Genomic DNA, 22303 nt, shown 5'->3' with positions numbered 1-22303 from the left:
AGAAGGACGAATGCCCTCGCATTTGGAATTCAAAAGAATAAATAAAGGGAAACAATTACAGTTCCTTAACTGACCAAACTATTTGTTCATTGGCTTAATAATAAAAATAATAATAATAATAATAATAATAATAATAATAATAATAATAATAATAATAATACGCTAAATAATATATAAAACAAGTGCTGAAAAATAAATGTGAGGCTAGGATTCTAAAAACCCTGTCTTTTATTACAAAAATTATTCATAATAATACTAATAAAAGACTTAGGCTACTCCTACTCTTCCATCTTCCCCTTGTCTTTATCATTCTTATCATACTTCTTGTCTCGGCCTCGGGGGGGGGGGTCTGCGTTATCTCTGACCTGATCATCAAGGTTCTTTCTCGTGGTCTAGCCTTACCATTTCTATCCGCCACCATCTTCTCAACAGGAGGAGATCTCTTCGGTTTCTTCTTTGGCCGAAAAACTCGAAATCCGGCTTCCTCTTCCTCTTCAGTTAAATACTTCTTGTTTTCCTTAGCCACCTCACGGATCTTATAATCAACATGCTCATGCTTTCTCAATTTCTTGCGCTCTTTAGAGGTGCTAGCTTTGGTTCATTGCAAATAAGAATTTGACATCCACCGCGAACCTACAGGATTAATTACGTACCAAATGTTCCTTTGAGCACAACGGAGCGCCCATTCATGACAAGAATCGGAGGTCTGCGCCACGGCTGTCTGCGGTACAGTGTCAAGCTTCATGATCTTCTACGTCAAACCCACATGTCTCAAGAGCCTCACTGGAAAGATGCTAACCATAAACTCCAAGACAGGAATGCGGACAGAACGTGTAGGATCAAGGGTTAACATTCCTCCCAATGCTCTAAGATGCCACCATGGAACGAGTAATATAATTAGGGGCCCTCCTTCACTCTTCAGCTTATTTTCCCAATAGTTGCAGACTCGGGTGAAATCCACCATGTACAACCTTGTCCTCATTGCAATCGATTGCGAGCGATACCTGGTGACATCAACCGGGAGCTCGATCAATCGGAGCCTTTCCATGCGCCAGATCTGCAAAATAAAGCAAGGGACCATCAGAAATAGGCCTCCGGCCAAAAAAATAAAAAAACACGGCCGAATAAATAAAAAGAAAAATAAAGAAAAGTCGTTTACCTGTAAAATGATGGGACTTCCAAGGTAATGTAGCTTGCGGTTCGCCTTTCTGTTGTCCAGTCCCGGAATTGCAAACCTGTTTCCAAGCTAACCTGCAGGTAAAATAAATATCCACACCATATAGCATCAAAAGGCACGCAGAAGTTTATATACATACCAAAATGTAAATATGTACATCAAGACTCGAGCTCATGCTCGAAAGAAAAAGCAATAGAATGTAAAATGTACAAAGCAAAACCTACTCGCAACGCTCATCTAGGCGCCTCTCCAAGCCGGCCATTCTCGCCTCTAAAATGGTGATATCAGCATCTCGTACCTGCAGGTCTCTCGCCAGCGGGCCGTCTCCTCTCGTGACTGCTCCAGCTCATGCTCCAATTTGCGCTCTCGCTATAAAACAAACTAAGGGGCGATGAATGACAAAATGCAAACATCTATGGAATTCAAATCTTTGCCAAACAAAGGAAAGGTTTATACCTGTCATCCAGAACTGCCCGAGAGTTCCTTAGCCTCTGTCGCCCGCAGCCGGTTTGCCATCCTCCACAGCTTTGTGTGCCTCGATGTCGCCACCTACATTTTCATTTTATTTTAAATGAGATCATTATCATGTTCTTACATGTTATCAAAAGAGATAAAAATGAAGTCCAAACTGAGGGATTACCCTCCTCATGACATGCTGCCACTCGTCAAGTCCAGCCTCTTTCACCGACTCAGGAAAGGACGGGATCTCCATGGACATCGTCATACCAGCTGGGCCCGCGTACTCTTGTGTCTTAGGGAAAACTGGGGTCTCGACGCCTGCCACATCGATCTCCTACCAAGATTCAAGAGGTCATCACTTCTTATGCCTTTTTCTAAAAAATCATTACTTTAAAAAAACACCAAGGTAGGAAATGCTTAACACCATCGGCCAGTACGCCAACCTCCTCTGTTCAAACCCCGAGTACTCTAGGTCGGGAAGGAAGAAAACACCATGGAGGATCTATGGGAACTGTGAATGTGTCACGCAGGCACTGCTGAGCCAAGAGCTCACCCAAGTAGCAAACAGGCCCTATGGGTGTCACAAGAAGCAACCTACTCGAGCTCTTAGGCCTAAGAACGTCAGCCACGAAGGCTGGTGCACCAGTATAAGCCTCACAGGGTCTCGGTATCCACTAAAGTATAGTCACAAGGGTCGAAACCAAAGGCGAAGTAGAAGTCAAGTATTAAACGAATTAAACAAACAAAGAAGAAATTCTTACACTATCAAGCTGCAGGGCATTGACAACCCTCCTGCAGGTGTCGTAAGAAGACCGCTGGCTCTTCTACCTGCAAATGATCCAGTCCCTCACTACAGGGTACTCCCTAACCACGTTTATGACATAAGTTGGTCAAATGATCCTTCATTTTCAAAAATAATCATTTATTTACTAAATCGATCCTTCGTTTCTACTTTGTCATTTTCTCATTCATATAAGAGAAATGATGGTTGCATACTTTCTTATCTCATTCTGTTTGTTCATATGAGGGGAAGAGGGGAAGGGAGATTATCATTTTTCTTCAAGCCTCATTCACATGTAGAAAATTAACATTTCTCGTCTCAAAGCGAGATACTTTAACTCAAGAGTCAAATGATCTTTCTTCATTTCACAAGAATTATCAAATTCTATTACAAAATTTCAAATTATTTCAAGTAGAAAGAAGATGAAATGAAATGATAGTTCATACCTCTAGGATGAGTCCTGGACCAACAGTAGCAGGAGAAGTCCCTTTTTCAATCAACTCTGGACGAACCATGACCCTCATATACCGAGTGAGGACTGTTAAACTAGGAGTAACCTAGTCTAGACGACCCAGGATACCCAACTTAGAAAGGAAGGGTAGAAGCTTCGTCAACAACCTCTCTCTTTTGTCTCCGAAGTAAATCGAATACAAGAACAACCAAAGCCAAAGTCGAGCTCGTTGTTAAGCCGTACACGGCGTGGGAGGTACCATACCACCACCCTCAGTCATTTGCACCCTCACAAGAACCATACCATTAAAGTAATCTTTGATGTAAGAACTCGTGACTAGGACGGGTACCCTAGCCGCAGCCTTGGCTAGGTTCCAGCCAACTAAGCTCCTACCCTCACCGGAACCGTACCATCAAAGTAATCATTTACGTTTTCAAAATCCTGATACCCGACTTGTTAGATAATTATTAATATCATTATTAACATATTCATATATGTGACATTTTAATTTAGTCATAAAATTAAAACTTGATCTTATGCATGCAAACTAAATAAGAAGAGATAAGAAAATCGTTTTCTCACCATCATAAATTCGGTCAAATGGGCACAAATGAAGGTCACCTACCTTCATTTGTTCTTGAGCTAGAAAATACATTAGTATGATCATCCATGACTTCAAAATATAAGCCCTCTAATAAGTAGCACCCAAGACTATCCCAAAATCCCACAAAATAATATGTACTAGATATTTATAATGTGGTTTACCTTAAAATCGGTTACTAATACTCATATACTACTACTAGTATTATTAGTGATTGACTTGTACAAATTAGATTCATAAAAATAATTTTTAGATAGAACACGAGAGAGAATAGTGTTTTTCATAAAACATAAGAGAATAAATGATAATGGAGAAAAACACTCTATTATTCTCCTCTAAAAACCGGTGGGTAGGGTGGTCTTAGGACCCTAATTCTTTTTCCTTTTTGACTTCACAAGACAAATTAGTGTAAGGCTTTGTCATGGTCAAATCACTATCAATTGTCATAGACAAATGAATAAGACAAAACTTATAACATTGCCCACCAATTTTGGGTTTATCATTTGTAATATGGAGTCCATTTTATTTTTGTCAATTGTACAATTGTATGTCATGTGACATGTGACATGTCTTATGTCATGTTTTAATTTAAAATGCATATTTAACCAATTAAATATCATTTACAAATTAAATAAATCACATTTAACAAATTGACTAGTAATTCAAAATTACTTTCACATAAAATGGTCATATAAATACTAGTTAGTATAATTCACAACATCTTGTAATTATAACTAACTTATCATTCTCACCTCGCGTGTTTCGCAAACACCGATTAATTTTAGTAATATAACTTCTTAAATTACTAAATAAAATCTTATTTAATCACATTATAATAAGATGTCATTTTCTCTCTTATGATAATAATTTGTTCAATTTTAAGGAATTAATTAATCTGTATCGACATACAATTGATTAACCTTTTTCAATTAAGGGAATCGTCCTTTAGGTGTGACCTCAAGGGATCAACTGATCACCACCGTCACACGACAGTTATGTCAAACTCTAGCCAGCCAATCATTACCGATATGTGTGGACCAGTTGACTATATATGTAATGTATCATCCCCTTCGTATTCTTGATATGAGATTTAAATATGTGATCAATATGATCGACAATTGTGATCGCATTATTGTCGGGGACACTTACTCCAACAATCTCCCACTTTTCCTCGACAAGTGTGCGTCACCTATTCTCTTGTCCTATTACTATCTCCCACTCAATGCAAGGTGTCTTTCAGGTCGTACTTGCAAGTGATCATATCGAGAGTGGTTTCCTCGATCTGGAGATTAACTGATTTGAGCGGAGTTATCTACCATAGATACCATCCGAGCGTGGCCACGCATTTCCAGTTCATTACTCCTCGAGTGGCCCTGAGATATTGTTTTAACTCTGACAAGGGGGTGGAAAAATTCCTATCGCACTTATTCCCTTCGACTAGCCACAACCATCATAACCCAAAATATGCCCATTTGACCCCATTTACGAAGGTCGTAGTAACATAAATCAATGTTAATCTCAAACTGTGCCACCTTAGGCGAACAGTCTTTAGTCAAAAGAATCGACTCATTAGAATACTATAGTAGCTCTCGCCACGACCAGGCTATATAAATTTGCCAGAACTCTATAAGCGGTCACTGCCCGACAAAGTGTTCCTGACAGTCTGCCTATGTGATCGACTAGTCATCTCATATGACTGTATGGCACTGAACTTGCCATCAATCGCATCACACTCTAGTCACTTCGATACGTCACCTCATACAAGTGACTATGGGCGAATACTATGTTAATCCGGGTTCACTTTAACGAAGTTCAATATTGTCTCTACAACCCGTTTGGATGTAATAAGGTAATAAAAGAGTTTTGAAGTAAAACTCGAACGACAAATGCGATTATCACATATGAATAGTCAATGCTCGATTATTATTTCATATTCTATAATCTAATTTGATCTTGTATGTAATTGTTCATCTCAATCCTATTGAAATGACATGACTCATCATTTTAAGCCTATGAATAGGCATTGTATGTAGGTCTTAACAACTCCCTGCTCAACCTTGCTACATACTTGTTCTTCTTTCGTAATGTATACATTTGCATTACAAAACTTTCTGAGTACGTGTCTAGATCCAATCTAGACATAGGCTCTCTTGCCTTAAAATAGCTCCCACTGTTTTTACAGTGTGCTTGACTCATCCCTCTTGCACATCCCATGAATGCAAGTATACTCAATTTCCGTTGTAAATATTTTTCATTTGTTCTTTATTGCCTAGAACGATTCTAGAAAATCTATTTCTTAAATAACATAGCCACAATGGTATCTTAACAGTCGTAATGTGTTTTGATTATGGTTTTGTCGGAAACCATGCGCAATCTCAATTGTCAATTGTCATTTGTGTAACACCCTTACACTAAATTGCATCAAAAAACACTTTTCATTACATCCTTAATGCTTCTGCAAGCACTTAAGGGTAATCTTTATGGCTTACTTGGTAACTATTACTTAAATTCGATTTTGAAGCAATTCATCATACTCAAAGTATATGAAGTGTTATACATCATTACTCATTTAATTGATTCGGCAGTGGAAGCAAATGGAATCAATCAAATATGTCAACTTGATTGAACTAGTCATGAATCTTATCAACATAAGACTTCTTATTTGACATTAATATCATGTAGATTTATCTCCATAAATCCGGATATTAAAGATGTACTATAATACTCCAAAAGTCTTAAATCATTCCCAATGATCAATATGTCATCCACATAGTAGACTAATTAAAATTTCCGTAACTCCCACTAAACTTCATGTATAAACACAACTTCTCGACTTATCGAGAAAAGTTTTATAACATGATCAAAAACATTGATTCAAACTCATTGATGTCCTACTTAAGACCCTCTCTTAAGTTTCACATTATCTTAGAATTGCAAGAATTTACAAAACTCAAGGCATGTATTGAATACATTCCTTCTAATTGAAGAAGTGGGTTTTAGATTCACTTGCTATATGTATATCATCATAACGAAACACAATCCCTAAGGAGATCTAAATAGACTTAAACATTTCAACTAGTGCAAAACCCTTTGCTACCAATCAAGCTTTGAAATCTCTCTTTATTAGTGCAAAACCCTTTGTCACTAATCAAGCCTTTTATTTTGGATTTTTATGGCTCTAAGCCTTGTATTGAGTTGTGACTTAAACATTTTCATGTAAGTCATATGTTCATTACTTTCCAGAAGTAATCAACTTGAATCAAACAATTTCTGAGTAAGTTGCATGCTCTTTGCTTTCTAAAAGTAACACTAATTCATCATCTTCAATAAATGACGACTTTACTCCTAGGTTTTGAAGAAACAACGTCTTACACAAAACGTCTCATGTAGCCAAGAAAGACCAGTTTCTAGCGACATTACATTCTTTGTCGCTCTTGAATAATTTCTCCCACTCTGTCTTCTAGAAATAAACTTGTATTTTAGAAAGACAGCTTCACGAGCCACAAACCCATTGTACTCGTGATTATAATAAGGAAAAATGAGCATTTGTTTATTTTGAAGACTTACAAACATGGTACCCTACCATTTCATATCTCATATGATTCGTTTTAGATTTAGTGGAAAAATAATTTAGACAAAATGATAAAATCCCCAAAAGAATCAAGTAACTCAAAGTAACTTGATTGAAGTCCAAACCATATCGAATGGCATTTCATTTCTTTATCCAACCACACATTATCCCAAAATGCGTGCTAAGAGAGATTAATTTCTGATACTATATCACATTTCCTTTGGCTTATATCAAAGTCTTCACTTTGATAATCCCATCACGACTAAATCGTGATTCCTTGAACTCTTTGAACTTCTTCAAAGATTTCTCTATTTACCTTATTAAGTGAACACAATAGCGTCAACTTAAATCGTTGGTAAAAGTAAATGATCAACCTATTATGTATCAATGATTTACATTCTCGATCTCCTTTTCAACCAAAAGCACGAGACCTCTTACTTTGAATACAAGATACGCATATACCATAAGATTAATAATCTAATGGTTCCAAGAGTACTCGATAACTCTTTGCGTTCATCATTCTAGAATTTAAGGTTTAATCTTGGGTTACCAATTTGAGTCTTGCATCATCTACAGGATATATCATTCTAGTTTGGTTTAGAATATAATCACCTTTGATAATAGGCTAGCCATACATCAAATCATGGTGTACCGGGTCACAAAAGAGAAACCTCTTTTGTATCTTAAGAAGTTTATATTCTTATTTAGAGTTTATTCACTTAATAGTCATAATTAAGGTATAAATATAAACCCAAAACTAGATTGAGTACACAATGACTCTATCTCTCAACATCATGGTTGCTAGTCGTCATATTCTAATCATCCTATGTATCAAATACAATGATGAAAACCACCACCGGTTTCTAATATTGACGAAGTAGTACTAGCAAAATTTATGTCAATCAAATAAACATTTAAAGAAGAAAGTCTCATTAGATGTGCCACAACTAATTTGCTTATTGTTCAATAATTTGGGGTAGTTTTCTTTCTAGTGTCCAACACTTCCAAAAGGAAACTTTATCAATTGGAATTGATAGGTTTAGTCTTTACTTTTACCTTTGTTTTGTCAATTCCATTCTAATCTTTACTTCTTGAACCTCGTCCGTTTCTTAACGGTTTAAGAGAATGCTCCCACTCATTTCAAAGAATCTTTACTTAGAGAAGCAAAGTTGAATCTTATGAAGGCTACTCTTCGATTCAATCGTTTAGTCTTAAATCTTTCATTGAAGTGGTTGCGGTATTTTGGTTAATTTTGATTTCCAACAAATCTAGTTACCAAAATATTTAACGTCTCAAAGTACTTAATTCAATTAAGCATATGAGAAAAAATTTATTATAAGTAGATATGTTAGTTAAGAATCAAAAACCCTTTTGATCACGAATAACTCTTATCTATACTCTTCACAAGAGATCCTTACAAAGGATAATACGAGGTTTTTAGAAGAAAAATCAAATTTATCTTTAGCTACGATGTTTTAATGGAGATTTGAATCAAAAATCGAAATGATATCGTATATGTCTTGTGGTAAAGAAATAGAACAATATGATAACGGAATAGTGGAAAACTTAATATTTATCGTTTTATTAATACTTGTAAATAACAAGTAAAGCCTTTACATAGTGACCTCTACTCAACTATGATAAATGATTCCGAGATCCAAATTCATATTAAATTGGGCACGAGGTAGCCGATTCATCCCTCATCAATATAACTCGGTGGATTAACTCTTTAATCGATTCTACTTTTAGAACTCTCGGTCGATAAAATTACTCTAATATTTATCTATAGCCCAAAACGCATGCGACTACGGTCATGAATACTTCCGTTGAGCTCAATCCAAATTTCAAATAAATGTGTCCACTATCCAAATTCACATTAACTTGGGCACGGGGTAGCCGATTCATCCCTCATCAACATGATTTCGGTGGATAGACATTTATCACCCACTTCCCCTACGTAACAAGGTTTGTACCCCGGGGTGGCCGAGTGCACTCCCTCGCGAAATAGGTTTTCATGGTTTCGACTTTTTGGTAAGGCTAAGTCTCAATTGTTTATTTTAGCGAGATGTCATGTCAATTTATTATCTATCACGTTTTAAGTGAACTAAAGCGGTGAACTACGATAATTGTAATTGACACGGTCGATATACTCGATTAAATGATAATGCATGTTTTAGTTATGGCGATTTAGCGATCCATGCAACATATAAATAAAATGCAAAGCATAAAAATAAAATCCTAGTATGGCCTTCCTAAAATAGTAAATCTAATAAACTATGACAAATTCGGAAACCAACTCCTTTGGTCCTTTGAACTTCGGTCTTGGCACGCATTTCAAGGCAACACTTTCTTTAATGGATCGCCTTCTCGAGTGGCACTATCTTCAAGGAAATCCGGAATAAATAAATTACATAATTTCCTATTATACATTTGTAATTAAAATAAAATAAATCTATTAAATTACAAAACGGTGATACGAGATCACAATAAATTACAACCGAATCGATATTCTCATACATTCGGGTAATACCAATTAAACTAAGGCCATACTAAGTAAAATTACATAATTCAAAAATTACATAAAATTAAAATATGACAATCATAAATAAAATGCAGCATTATAATATGTATGAACATGCCCAATTTTATGCTAAATCGCCTTTAAGGAGCCAATATCGTATATTAAACGGATTTTACGGATTTGCGTGATTTAACCTTTTAAAAATCACAATAATTACATAAATTCATATTTATGTACAAGTTAATTACCCTAACAAACTTAGGACTCAAAATTAGTCTCCACTAACATATTGACAATAATTAACTTATATTTCTTAATATTGTTCATAATTGGGCTTAAAATACAAAATAATGTCATAAACTTCAATTAAATCATAAAAATTTCAAATAAATTCAAAATTTGAAATTTTAAACTCATGAACATTCTGGAAAAATACCATGACACTCATAATGTTCAAAAACATAGGTTAAAAATTTTGAAAATTTATCGAGAAAAACAATGTTGCGGTTTATCGGATTTATCAATTAATACCACAAAAATATGAAAACAAAAAATTTTTTTTATCAACTTTCACTTTTAGATCTGAAATAAATGATAAAATGCAACATGTGACGTTTTTCCTTAGTCATGAAGTATGTTTTAGCAATTTTTACTAATTAAAGTCACTATTTATGTGATTTTTCATCAAAAATTCATAAATCATGCATAAAAACTTAATTATAGCCAAATATTTTACACACATCTTGTAAATTTACATGTGAAAACATACTAAATTTCTATGACCAGATTCGAAATATAACTCATATTAACCTATTTTCCCATTTAAATACGATTTTAACTTGAAAAATCCATATTTCGAGCAATACAACTCATTTTATCATAAAAATTTACAGGTCATCAGTAGATAATATATGTGAAAACATATCCAAAAACCACTGGAAAAATCAAAGTTTAGCAATTTTTAGTCAAAAAATGACATTTTTATCATAAAATCACATTTTAATGCCATTATTATATAAAATGAACAATAAAAATCCATAAATAAACCAAAAAATCCTAAAAATCACTTAGGACCAGAAACTTTTAACATGCAAATTTATTTTAAGGTTTATATTCATAAAACCAATTTAATTAGTTTTGTATGTTCATCATATAACTCGGAAAAACTATAAACTGATTTGCATGCAAACAACCTAAGGCTCTGATACCACTTGTTATATAATTATTAATCTCATTATTAACATATTCATATAAGTGACATTTTAATTTAGTCATAAAATTAAAACTTGATCTTATGCATGCAAACTAAATAAGAAGAGATAAGAAAATCGTTTTCTCACCATCATAAATTCGGTCAAATGGGCACAAATGAAGGTCACCTACCTTCATTTGTTCTTGAGCTAGAAAATACATTAGGATGATTGATAGGTCAGTCGTATACCTATCAAAAATAACCAACTGGCTCTAACTAATATAGCTAGGGAAGTCGGGTCGATCTCCACAGGGAGGCTATTTTGCTAATTATCTGTTTAACTCAGTCTGTCAGGATGTCACAGAAATGGGGGTTTAAATGTGATTTTCTAAACTAATAAGAGTAAGGAAAAGAGAATAAGAGAAAGGGATTAAACAGATATAGAGAAACAACTAAGACAAAAGGTTCACCATAATCATCCGGTCAAGTAATCTAGGTCTTAGGTCAATGCAAATACGGTCTAAGGGGTAACGAACGTCACCTTTCGGTCCTTAATTCACCCTAAAGTGTAAACAGCTTAACTCTCGCCCTCACTGCAATACTCTATTGTTCGCTACAAGTCTCGCCTCTTCCAACCTTTTGGTCCAGGTCGAGGATCACTAAGAATTAAATGCCTAATTGCGTCGACTCAATCAGACGGATACAATTAACTGCAGCATTTAACCAACAAAAACAATACCATCATTAACCCAATAAATCAATTACTCTCCCTTCATAATTATGGATCCCCTATAGTCTTAGCATAATGAAATTAGCTACTCATAATCAAAGAATTAACAATAACAACAAATAGATAATTGAGACTTAACATGATAATAAAACTAAAAGGATTGAAATAAGCAATTATGATAACAATAAAGGGAAGAAGGAATTAAAGCAATAAGAAGGATTAAAGGGTTAAAGAAAGAGAAAGTAATTACAATCCAAGCGAATCCGGCGTAAAGAACACAAAATCCGAGTGAAAATAATCCCGAAATAAAGTAACAGTGAAGAGGAATAAAGCAACGTTCTAAGGTTTACAGTAGTGTGTTTTGATAATATCAAAGATGATCCTAATTAACGTAGTAAAGTGTGCTTAAATAGCAAAAGAAACAAGTTTAGCGAAATAAAACATCACGCGGGCTAATTAAAGCCCAAACCCATCAAAACCACTCGATCGAGTGGATTAAAATCACTCGATCGACCAAACTAGAGCTTAAACCACTCGATCGACCAAACTAGAGCTTAAACCACTCGATCGAGTAGAAAATCTACTCGATCGAGTAAACCATAAATTGAATCTACTCGATCGAGTAGAAAAAAGACTCGATCGACCAAAATTCTACTCGATCGAGTACTTTCCAGCAACAGTTTCCTGCTTTGCGCACTGAACTTCAAACGGCTGCCATTTCTTCGCCACTTGGGCGAACAGGGTGATTCCGGTGGCGTTTGAAAGATAAGAGGACACGCTTTCATCTCCAATTGGAATCACTTGGATATCTGTTGTAGAACTCGATATATGGCTTTCTAAAGTAGGCACTGGCAATTTGAAGTTTTTCCTTTGCTCGCCTAGCTATCTTCCTTCCTTGCACATCTCAAGATAGCTACATTCCCGCTCCAAATTCACTTTTCCTCCAAATCCATGCTAAAAGGACGGTAAAAGGCTTGATTTCACTACTTCCTGGTTCATTCCTGCAAATAAGACAAAACAAACCAAAGTAGCATATTCGGGGCATTTCATAGCAATAAACTACGATATTAGCATAGAAATACGTGCATAAATAGGCCAAAAAAACTATATAAAATGCACGTATCAAATCTCCCCAAACCAAACCTTTGCTTGTCCCCAAACAAATATGAATGCAACTAAGAAATAACAGTGGAACGGGACCAACGCATCAGCTACAAATCACCCACTAAAGCCAATTTAATGCAACAAAATGACAAAGTGGCAAATGAGAAGTACAAACGAGTTAAATCAATGTTTCAACTTACTGAACCGTCGACTTTGCAAGATTCAAAAGATATCGGACTCTCACGGGTCGCTCGTCACTTAAAATTAGGCACAAGGTGAGTATATATGTGAAAGATAGGAAGAATGAAAGACACTCACCTAGCTCGACCTATAAGAACATGCATGCAGTTAACATGAATAAAGTCTCTACAACCGTACATATGCATTCCAACCATACTAATGACCAAGACACATGCCGAGGACTTACATTTGGGTAAGTGAAGTAATGGGTAAGAAGGGGCTAAAATGAATTTGGATATGTGGGATTAATAGCCAGGCTAGCAACAACGAATCGAAAAATAAACTGCATCTCAGCTTCGTACTCAATATAGCAAGATGAAACAGTGCAAAACTATGCACTAAACTCACAAAACACCAAAAATCGTCAACTCCCCATAAGATATAAATAAGACTTGGGAGTGAAAATCTTTGTACAATTCTCATTTCTTTTTCACATGATTTTTTTTTTCTTTTTCTTCTTTTCTTATTTCGTTTTTTTTTCTTTTCATTTTTAGTTTCATTTTTCCAACAATTCCTTTATTTCATTCCCTTCGATTCTTCCACCATCCTCTGAAATCAGATAAAATAACCATATTGCAATAACGCATTCCAACAACTACTCGTCACTAGCTCGGCTAGGGTAGGAAGTATTATAGAAAGTAGTTAATAGGACAAAAAGGCAATTTGGCTATGTGGGGTTCATGGGTAGAATGAAATAAAGGGAACTGCCTCTCCTAACATGTGTCACCATCCACAGACCGAATGCATACAGGTATTAAGAAGACTAGACTCATGCTTATGCAAATTGATGTTACATGCCTTAAAGAGAGCACTACTCACATCCTAAATGAAACCGGTCATGAATGTCACCAGTTTATAAAGCTCTAACCTCAGAATGTAATGTAGCTTGCCGACATAATGAATCAAGTCTATTCGTTCAGATAAGAGGGAAACAAAAACTCGTAGATTATGCACATAATCATGCCAACCAAATGTCAAGAATATGCAGGGCTCAAGTAAGGGTTCAAAGTAGCGTCAATGTTCAAACGTTCCGACTCAATTTAAACATGAAATTTTGAAATTTTTTTGAATTTTATGATTTTTATATGATTTTTTGAATTAATTAAAGCAACAATGCATGCGAGAATAAATAAACGTGCAAGCAAAAATGCAAGAAATATGCGGACAAAGATATGGATGCATACCTCCCCAAACCAAACCGTACAATGCCCTCATTATACCAAAAATAGGGAAAGAAATGCAAACTGAAGAGGAGAGGGTGAATGGAGTTGGAAAACTTACAAAACGTCATATAGAGGGACCTCCCCAAACCGACCATGAACATGGGAGGTCAAAGAAAGTCAAACAGCGGCTCCATAGACGGAAAACATCAGCTGAGAGTCAAAACTACTCGATCGAGCAGTTGGAACAGCTCGATCGAGTGAACTGGTGCTTGGAAGGACTCGATCGAGTAGAAAACCACTCGATCGAGTAAGCATGATTTTGGTTTTGGTCGATCGAGGACAATATCACTCGATCGAGTGAAAACTGCCTCAAAAAAGTGCTCGATCGAGCACAAAACCATTCGATCGAGTACTTTGACCTGCAAAACACGCATTTAAAGCAAGGAAATACATGGGGAGTTCGTAAAACAGCGTAAAAAGTTCAACAATAAGCTAAGGAAAAATAAATAGTTCAACAAAAGTACAATAAAACAGTCCGGGCTGCCTCCCGGATCATCCAACAGCACAAATCAGTTGCCTACTACTAGGCCTCTAACTGTACGCGATACCTTCAGCAATCGTCAAGCGGACATCCGGCCTCCACAACTTGGCAATGTAAGAATAGCAGCTTCCCACAGCATCCGGGTCCCAATCTATCACCTCATCAAGCAGCTTTTTCCTAGACGGTGTAGCTTTATCAAAACCTCCTCCTGGGTCGTCTATCCAGGCGGTTCCAGATTCGGACTCGAGCACCCATCTCGCCTCTCGGGTGCGTGAACTTGTCAAGACCTGTAAAAAGAGAAACAAAGCAATGTTCCTCCAATTCGCTCCCGAATGGGGCGAGAGGTGTTACAAACGGCGACAATATGTGACTCGGAAGGACTATCAGACGGTATATCAAAGGACTCTTCATGAGGGACTTCCTCACATGGCGTGATGTGCATGGGTTCCCTAGGGTCATCAGACTTAGTAAGAACCAAGTCCTCCCCTCCGACCTGAATGGTAAGTGTCCCAACCCTGACATCGATAATTGCGCCAGCAGTGCACAAAAATGGTCTTCCCAAAATAACGGAAATGTTACGGTCCTCGGGTATATTTAAGACAATAAAATCTACGGGAATAAAGAAATTCCCGATCCTAACAGGTACATCATGTAGAGCTCCTTTGACCCGAACATAAGAATGGTCACTAGTGAACAAATGTCGTTTTAGCGCGTGTGAACTTAGTCAACCCAAATTTCAAGGCAAGAGACAAAGGCAAAACGCTAATACTAGCTCCTAGGTCACATAAAGCACTATCAATTGAATGGGTCCCTATTGAACATGGTATAGAAAAACGACGTGGGTCAGACATTTTGGGCGGGGTCCCATTTCGAAGAAGTGCACTACACTCTTCAGTCATAGCAACATTCATTACCGTCTTAACATCACTAATATCCTTCTTAGACCAATTAATTTGACCAATAAATTCAGAATAAGAGGGTACCTGGGCAATCATCGCTTCGTAGTGATCAGCGACATTGAGATCTCGGATACGGTCCAGGAATGCACGGTGTGGTAGCAATTGTTGTGGATAAGGAACTTGAACAGAATAGGAGTTGACTATATGTTCCTTTTTATCGTCATTAGAAATAGGCATTATTGACGTATCAGTCTTTGTCCATAGCAAGGCAATTCGATCGAGGTATCACGATTACTCAATCGAGCTTTCTTCACTCATATTGATCGATCGAACATTCACGAAGACTGTTCGATCAGTTATGTTCTTGTACCGTGCTCGATCGAACAAACCTTGTGATTGTTCGATCGAGGTTCTCCTTCCCAAGTGATCGATCGAACATTATCCGAGTCCGTTCGATCGTGGTGATCCCTTCGCCGTTCGATCGACCTATGTTAGTCACTCGATTGAGTGATTCCTCTGTCTGAGGGTTTAAATCTTCGCATAAACTCTTGAAGTACGATAGGAATTCGTCATCCGAGTCATAGAAATCATTCTCAACATTGGGTGACACGGGTTCTTCATGAGACGGAATGGTGTCGGTGTTGATAGCATACACCGTCTCATATTGCTCTTGGATTTGCTCGACAGCTAGTTGGTTCACCCAAGCCTGTAGCTTCTGTATACGGATGGCAAATTCCTCACCAAGTGCCCTTATCATTGACTTAACTTCTTCAGCCTCATCATTCCGAGCAAGTGGGGGAATTGGTTGCGGTGAGAAAGAATAACAAGGCGGTGGATAGCCTTGTTGCAGCAACGGTTGTAGTCTAGGCCTCAGTGGAGGAGCAGTCTCATAGTGATTACCACAACCCCAAGATTCTTTCCTCTCCCAATTAGTAGATCTTTCAGTTTGAGCTTCAAACTGAGCAATAAGTCGAGAGACGGACGTCATCTTGGCAAAAGAATCGAAGGTACTAAAGCCTTCCCTTCGACAATCTCTTTCTAAAATTTGTGTAATAGACCTGTAAGACCTATCAAAACATCACTAAAGAAAAAGGTAAGAACGGCCTCAAGGTACTCAGTCTTCCCTTGAGGCGAAAAACAGACAAAAATAAAACAGATAAAAGCGTCGCCTCCCCGGCAACGGCGCCAAAATTTGATGCGGTCGTTTTCACACCAAAAATAAATGCCAACAAGCCTATACTATAAATAGCTAGGGAAGTCGGGTCGATCTCCACAGGGAGGCTATTTTGCTAATTATCTGTTTAACTCAGTCTGTCAGGATGTCACAGAAATGGGGGTTTAAATGTGATTTTCTAAACTAATAAGAGTAAGGAAAAGAGAATAAGAGAAAGGGATTAAACAGATATAGAGAAACAGCTAAGACAAACGGTTCACCATAATCATCCGGTCAAGTAATCTAGGTCTCAGGTCAATGCAAATACGGTCTAAGGGATAACGAATGTCACCTTTCGGTCCTTAATTCACCCTAAAGTGTAAACAGCTTAACTCTCGCCCTCACTGCAATACTCTATTGTTCGCTACAAGTCTCGCCTCTTTCAACCTTTCGGTCCAGGTCGAGGATCGCTAAGAATTAAATGCCTAATTGCGTCGACTCAATCAGATGGATACAATTAACTGCAGCATTTAACCAACAAAAACAATACCAGCATTAACCCAATAAATCAATCACTCTCCCTTCATAATTATGGATCCCCTATAGTCTTAGCATAATGAAATTAGCTACTCATAATCAAAGAATTAACAATAACAACAAATAGATAATTGAGACTTAACATGATAATAAAACTAAAAGGATTGAAATAAGCAATTATGATAACAATAAAGGGAAGAAGGAATTAAAGCAATAAGAAGGATTAAAGGGTTAAAGAAAGAGAAAGTAATTACAATCCAAGCGAATCCGGCGTAAAGAACACAAAATCCGAGTGAAAATAATCCCGAAATAAAGTAACAGTGAAAGAGGAATAAAGCAACGTTCTAAGGTTTACAGTAGTGTGTTTTGATAATATCAAAGATGATCCTAATTAACCTAGTAAAGTGTGCTTAAATAGCAAAAGAAACAAGTTTAGCGAAATAAAACATCACACGGGTTAATTAAAGCCCAAACCCATCAAAACCACTCGATCGAGTGGATTAAAACCACTCGATCGACCAAACTAGAGCTTAAACCACTCGATCGACCAAACTAGAGCTTAAAACACTCGATTGAGTATAAAATCTACTCGATCGAGTAAACCATAAATTTAATCTACTCGATCGAGTAGAAAAAGGACTCGATCGACCAAAATTCTACTCGATCGAGTACTTTCCAGCAACAGTTTCCTGCTTTGCGCACTGAACGTCAAACTGCTGCCATTTCTTCGTTACTTGGGCAAACAGGGTGATTCCGGTGGCGTTGGAAAGATAAGAGGACACGCTTTCATCTCCAATTGGAATCACTTGGATATCTATTGTAGAACTCGAGATATGGCTTTCCAAAGTAGGCACTGGCAATTTGAAGTTCTTCCTTTGCTCGCCTAGCTATCTTCCTTCCTTGCACATCTCAAGATAGCTACATTCCCGCTCCAAATTCACTTTTCCTCCAAATGCATGCTAAAAGGACGGTAAAAGGCTTGATTTCACTACTTCCTAGTTCATTCCTGCAAATAAGACAAAACAAACCAAAGTAGCATATTCGGGGCATTTCGTAGCAATAAACTACGATATTAGCATAGAAATACGTGCATAAATAGGACAAAAAGACTATATAAAATGCACGTATCAATGATCATACATGACTTCAAAATAGAAGCCCTCCAATAAGTAGCACCCAAGACTATCCCAATATCCCACAAAATAATATGTACTAGATATTTATAATGTGGTTTACCGTAAAATCGGTTACTAATACTCATATACTACTACTAGTATTATTAGTGATTGACTTGTACAAATTAGATTCATAAAAATGATTTTTATGAAGAACAAGAGAGAGAATAGTGTTTTTCATAGGTGGGGGGGGTGGGGGGGGCCTCTGCGTTATCTCTGGACCTGATCATCAAGGTTCTTTCTCGTGGTCTAGCCTTACCATTTCTATCCGCCACCATCTTCTCAACAGAAGGAGCTCTCTTCGGTTTATTCTTTGGCCGAACAACTCGAAATCCGGCTTCCTCTTCCTCTTCAGTTAAATACTTCTGGTTTTCCTTAGCCACCTCGCGGATCTTGTAATCAACAGGCTCATGCTTTCTCAATTTCTCGCGCTCTTTAGAGGTGCTAGCTTTGGTTCATTGCAAATAAGAATTTGACATCCACTGCGAACCTACAGGATTAGGTATGTACCAAATGTTCCTTTGAGCCCAACGGAGCGCCCATTCACGACAAGAATCGGAGGTGTGCGCCACGGCTGTCTGCGGTACAGTGTCAAGCTTCAGGATCTTCTACTTCAAACCCACATGTCTCAAGAGCCTCACTGGAAAGATGCTAACCATAAACTCCAAGACAGGAATGTGGACAGAACGTGTAGGATCAAGGGTTAACATTCCTGCCAATCCTCTAAGATGACACCATGGAAGGATCAATCTAATTAGGGGCCCTTCTTCACTCTTAAGCTTATTTTCCCAATAGTTGCAGATCGGGTGAAATCCAGCATGTACAACCTTGTCCTCATTGCAATCGATCGCGAGCGATACCTGGCCACATCAACCGGGAGCTCGATCAATCGGAGCCTTTCCATGAGCCATATCTGCAAAATAAAGCAAGGGACCATCAGAAACAGGCCCCCGACCAAAAAAACAAAAAAAAAATGGCCGAATAAATAAAAAGAAAAATAAAGAAAAGTCGTTTTACCTGTAAAATGATGGGACTTCTAAGGTATTGTAGCTTGCGGTTCGCCTTTTCGTTGTCTAGTCCCAGAATGGTATCTCCTAACACCAAGCAAGCTAGGCTCTTGCGCAGCGCCATTTTTTCAATTATCCCGAGGAAGCGAGGGTCTCTCCTCATCTCGGTGTCGACGTGTCCTTTTAAGATAAAGCAGCCTAGAAGACAAAACCCAAATGCCCAATGCCTCGCAGCATAAGAAATAGTGGGGTCTTCCCTGTCTATGAATCGGTTTACTAGGTCGAACATTCGTACACCTTTAGAGGTCACATGTCGATCTACTTCGGCTTTAGTCAGTCGTAGCAGGTCCCTAAATTTATTTTTATACCCTTGGGAGCTAGGAGGGAAACTGGAAGGTTCTCTACGCCCCATCCACAAAGTGCTATAAATTCCTTCAGAAAAGGGCAAATTTCGGCTCCAGGAAAGGCAAAGAGATGCAAATTAGGGTTCCAGTACTCAAGACAAGCATCTAGGAAGGGTCTTACCACTTTCACTTGCTTAAGACTAATGATCGATCCAATAATGAAGGCGTTTATGTCGTGTTTCTCCACATTCGAAAACTCATTCATCCATTCTCTGAGTCGGGATTCAAAGGCATCCATTATTTTTTACAGGAATGATTTTTTTTTCGACAATTATTTGATGTATAATTCAAGGATACCGAATTATAGAGGAGAAAACTGTGAGAATAGAAGCTAACTCGAGGCCTCTATTTATACTATTCGGCCTTTCCTAATTTTACTAAGGAAGAGACGAGCTCAAGAAATGACGCAGCTCCTGCTGCGCCCTCTGGAAGAATCGCAGCATTACTGCGCCTCTTCCTGAGGCTTGTTTTTGGCAGTTTTACGAGGAGGGTCTTTCCTAATCCCACTTTAGTTAATATTTCCTATTCCCATAGGGATTTAATTAATATTTTTTGTGCTTTTTAATATCTTTACCGTGATTCCAAATCATATTTAGCTACGGAATTTTGTTTCGACAATGGTTCACATTTCGAGGTGGCATCATCATTTCACATTTCGTCAAACAAACACATTTACCCATTTCATTTTTCTTTTTTTACGGGGAAGCACTTCAATCCCGTATTCCGGTCATGCGCTGAATCGTTTTATCACATTGTGAGTCTTTGTTTCTCGCATTTTTTCATACTCACCCATTTTATTTTATTTTTTTTAGGGGGAAGCACTCTCGTGTTTCGATCGTGCGTCAAGTGACTTTATTTGCTCACTTTAGGGCACTTTTTTCAAAAACTTTTGATAAAATTTCGACTTGGTCGAACTGCCATTTTCCATATCTAGGCTTTTTTGTTTCATTTCTCATGCTTATAAACTATGTGTTTTTTTGGCTTGCTTTTTTCAATGTGAATTTCGGCGGCATAACGACGTAAATAGTCAACATGGCAAACCTGTTTCCAAGCTAACCTGCAGGTAAAATAAATATCCACACCCAATAGCATCAAAAGGCACGCAGAAGTTTATATACATACCAAAATGTAAATATGTACATCAAGACTCGAGCTCATGCTCGAAAGAAAAAGTAATAGAATGTAAAATGTACAAAGCAAAACCTAGTCGCGACGCTCAGCTAGGCGCCTCTCCAAGCCGGCAACTCTTGCCTCTAAAATGGTGATATCATCATCTCGTACCTCTCTCTCGCCAGCGGGCCGTCTCCTCTCGTGACTGCTCCAGCTCATGCTCCAATTTGCGCTCTCGCTATAAAACAAAATAAGGGGCGATGAATGACAAAATGCAAACATCTATGGAATTCAAATCTTTGCCAGACAAAGGAAAGGTTTATACCTGTCGTCCAGAACTGCCCGAGAGTGCCTTAGCCACTGTCGCCCGCAGCCGGTTTGCCATCCTCCACAGCTTCGTGTTCCTCGATGGCGCCACCTACATTTTCATTTTTATTAAATGAGATCATTATCATGTTCTTACATGTTATCAAAAGAGATAAAAATGAAGTCCAAACTAGGGGATTGCCCTCCTCATAACATGCTGCCACTCGTCAAGTCCAGCCTCTTTCACCGACTCAGGAAAGGACGGGATCTCCATGGACATCGTCGTACCAGCTGGGCCCGCGTACTCTAGCGTCTTAGGGAAAACTAGGGTCTCGATGCCTGCCACATCGATCTCCTACCAAGATTCGAGAGGTCATCACTTCTTATGCCATTTTCTAGAAAATCATTATTTTAAAAAAAACACCAAGGTAGGAAATGCTTACCACCATCGGCCAGTACGCCAACCTCCTCTGTACAAACCCCGAGTACTCTAGGTCGGGAAGGAACAGGGCGTCACCGCTCGCTCCAGCAAAGTCAGCCGTCCTCTCAGCCTCCGAAGGCTCCCTAAACATCGACTGTAGAGGATCGATGGGAACTGTGAATATGTCACGCAGGCACTGCTGAGCCAAGAGCTCACCCAGGTAGCAAACAAGCCCTAGGGGTGTCACAAGAAGCAACCTAATCGAGCTCCTAGGCCTAAGAACGTCAGCCACGAAGGCTGGTGCACCAGTATAAGCCTCACAGGGTCTCGGTATCCACTAAAGTATAGTCATAAGGGTCGGAACCAAAGGCGAAGTAGAAGTCAAGTATTAAACGAATTAAACAAACAAAGAAGAAATGCTTACACTATCAAGCTGCAGGGCATTGACACCCCTCCTGCAGGTGTCGTAAGAAGACCGCTGGCTCTTCTGCCTGCAAATGATCCAGTCCCTCACTACAAGGTACTCCCTAACCACGTCTCCTATCCTCATGGGTGTGAAGCCGCGGATGTACGAGTACACCAAAGCCTAAAAAGAAAGGGTTTATGACATAAGTTGGTCAAATGATCCTTCATTTTCAAAAATAATCATTTCTTTACTAAATCGATCCTTCGTTTCTACTCTGTCATTTTCTCATTCATATAAGAGAAATGATGGTTGCATACTTTCTGATCTCATTCTCTTTGTTCATATGAGGGGAAG

This window comes from Silene latifolia, chromosome Y (assembly GCF_048544455.1).
Source record: "Silene latifolia isolate original U9 population chromosome Y, ASM4854445v1, whole genome shotgun sequence".
Classification (NCBI taxonomy): domain Eukaryota; kingdom Viridiplantae; phylum Streptophyta; class Magnoliopsida; order Caryophyllales; family Caryophyllaceae; genus Silene; species Silene latifolia.
Note: the sequence above shows the minus strand (reverse complement) of the source record.